Genomic DNA, 3,332 nt, shown 5'->3' with positions numbered 1-3,332 from the left:
AGCTCCGCCCTTCCGCCTAGCTGGACGCTAGGTTCCACCCACCCCACCGCCTACCGCCCGGACCTCCTCCCCGCGGAGGCCTAGGCATCAGCCCCCTCCCTCATCCTTTCCAGAGTTTGGGACGGGATGTCTTCAGTTGCCACGGCCACAGCATGGCTTCCCCTACAGTTAGGCTACAGTTGGGGTTGGAAGTCCAAACCCAGCCTTTTTCCATAGATATTTGGCCTTCCCTGAGCCCTTTCACATAGTCGACATTTAGAGTCTTTACTGTATATGCACCTGGGGTCTGGAAAGAAAACAATACAAAACCCCAACACTGACACTAACTGTACTATTTCACCCCAGTCATGTCACTTCTTGACCTCAGAATGATCTGTGAAGAATTTGAGATTCCTCCTGGCTCTAATTAAGATTCTGTCAACCCCACTACCTCCACCCGCACCCCACCCCAAGCCAGGTCTTACAGAATGAGGTGCATCTATTCTCTTCCATCTTCACCAGCTGTCTTCTTTATCTACCCTTTCCATAGAAATATTCTAAGTGACAAATGAAAATCTAGGCAATGGGGGCAAGGTATAGGGTAACACCTTGGGAAAGGAGGGTGAGGAGATACAAAAAGGGGGACTTTTATAGACTACACTTTCTCATCAACTACCAACTACCACCAACTGTTGTTTTTAGATCCAAATGGTAGCAAGAGATGAAAGGCCAGAACCTCACTGCAACTGGAGCTTCACTCCCTGGGCTAGATCACTTCTCCACATTCACTTCTTGAGTCCCCAGCCAAGAACAAACAAACAGGTTCCTCAGCAAGCTTGTTGCCACAGGAGATGGGCTTTATTGTTAATGTTGCTAGTTGATATTTTCATTTCTGGATTCCTTTGAAGAGCACTCAGGAAATCAGAATGACCTGGGCCCCAGCTGATAAATAAGTGTGTAAATTACCCAGATAATTACTTTTTTGATTGTCTGGGCATTGTTGGTTTTCGGGGGTTGAGACAGGGTCTCACTTTGTCACCCAGGCTGGAGTGTAGTGGTGTGTGATCTCAGCTCACTGCAGCCTCGACCTCCTGGGCTCAAGTGATCTTCCCACCTCAGCTCCCCAGGTAGCTGGGACTACAGGTGCGTGCCACCACACCCAATATTTTTTGTATTTTTAGTAGAGACAGGGTTTTGCCATGTTGGCCAGGCTGGTGTTGAACTCCGAGCTCAAGTGATCCACCCACCTGAGCCTCCCAAAGTGCTGGGATTACAGGTGTGAACCACCATGCCCAGGCTTAGGCATTGTTTAGGAAGGCATTGTTATGAGATCAGCCTGACCAACATGGTGAAACCCTGTCTCTACTAAAAATACAAAACAGCCAGGCTTGGCGACCCACAGCTGTAATCCCAGCTACTCAGGAGGCTGGGGCAGGAGAATCGCTTGAACCTGGGAGGCAGAGATTGCAGTGAGCCAAGATCATGCTACCGCACTGCAGCCTGGGCAACGGAGCAAGCCTGTCTCAAAAAATACAACTAACTAAATAAATAAATAAATAAAATTAGTATTTGAGGGAGTTGATTTGGCTTAATGTGTTATCTCAAAACGATTTATGGCTCTCTTGTTCACAACCACCCCCACTCCCTTTAGGCAGACCTCTCAGCCTTTCCTTTCCCTGAGCGGGAGATACGGCTCAATCTCTGTTCTATAATAGCATTAAACAGAAAAACAGTCAAAATTCTGGCTGGCAGTAAGGGAGGAGACCACCCCTCATATCGTCTTATGCCAATTTCTGCCTCCAAAGAAAGAAGTAAAAACTAAAAGGCAGAAATGAAATCCACAGGCAGACAGCCCAGCACCGCGCCCTGGGCCTGGTAGTTAAAGATCGACCCCTGACCTAATCGGTTATCTATAGATTACAGACATTGTATAGAAAAGCACTGTGAAAATCCCTATCCTGTTTTGTTCCGATCTAATTACTGGTGCATGCAGCCCCCAGTCACGTACCCGCTGCTTGCTCAATCAATCACGACCCTGTCACACGCACCCCCTTAGAGTTGTGAGCCCTTAAAAAGGACAGGAATTGCTCACTCGGGGAGCTCGGCTCTTGAGACAGGAGTCTTACCGACACTCCCGGCTGAATAAACTGCTTCCTTCTGTAACTCAGTGTCTGAGGGGTTTTGTCTGCGGCTTGTCCTGCTACAGCAGAATATGCTTCAAGTGGTCATAGCACAGAAAAGAGCCCAGGCATTTTGCTTTCACTGATTTCATACTTAGCACCTATTGCAGGCTCCATGGCAGACACCAGAATCTGAAGCCAGAGAGGAGAATCTTACAGCTTCCTGATGCTAATACCTTTGGCAAGGCAAATCCTGGCTAAATATTTCAGAGTAAAACCACATAGGATGTGCAGTAATGTAGGCGAATCCAAGTTTCACCACTTAGGCAAGCTGCTCAATTTCCCCTGGCCTCATCTATAAAATGGGGACAATAATTCATGCACTGCAAAGTTGTTAGGGTTAGATAATGTAAGTGCTTAAAACAGTACATATACTTTAAAAATAGTATATTTTAGGTGTACGTATATATCTTATTCTATGTATATATGTGTACGTATGTACCTTTTTTTTTTTTTTTTTGAGACGGAGTCTCACTCTGTAACCCAGGCTGGAGTGCAGTGGCACCATCTCAGCTCACTGTAACCTCCGCCTCCCGGGTTCAAGTGATTCTCCTGCCTCAGCCTCCCAAGTAGCTGGGATTACAAGTGCCCACGACCACGCCTGGCTAATTGTTTTTCTTTCTTTTTTTTTTTTTTTTTTTTTGAGACCGGGTCTCACTCTGTTGCCCAGGCTGGAGTGCAGTGGCGTGATCTCGGCTCACTGCAACCTCTGCCTCCCGGGTTCAAGCAATTCTCCTGCCCCAGCCTCCCCAAGTAGCTGGATTACAGGCACTCACCACTAAGCCCGGCTAATTTTTGTATATTTAGTAGAGACGGGGTTTCACCATGTTGGTCAGGCCGGTCTTGAACTCCTGAACTTGTGATCCACCCACCTCAGCCTCCCAAAGTGCTGGGATGCCAGGCATGAGCTACCATGCCCGGCCTTTTTTTGTGTATTTTTAGTAGAGACGGTGTTTCACCATGTTGGCCAGGCTGGTCTCCCTCCTGACCTCAGGCAATCTGCCCACCTTGGCCTCCCAAAGTGCTGGGATTATAGGCATGAGTCACCCACCTGGACTATACATACCATTTATATATTATACATACACATGCATATACCTATCCCCAACATCAGCAAGGTGTGCATTCTGTCTTCAACTTGCTTCCAAAAACTGAGGTGTTTGGCCAGGCACA

This window comes from Gorilla gorilla, chromosome 5 (assembly GCF_029281585.2).
Source record: "Gorilla gorilla gorilla isolate KB3781 chromosome 5, NHGRI_mGorGor1-v2.1_pri, whole genome shotgun sequence".
In the NCBI taxonomy this organism is placed as follows: Eukaryota; Metazoa; Chordata; class Mammalia; order Primates; family Hominidae; genus Gorilla; species Gorilla gorilla.
This window is presented reverse-complemented; position numbering follows the sequence as displayed.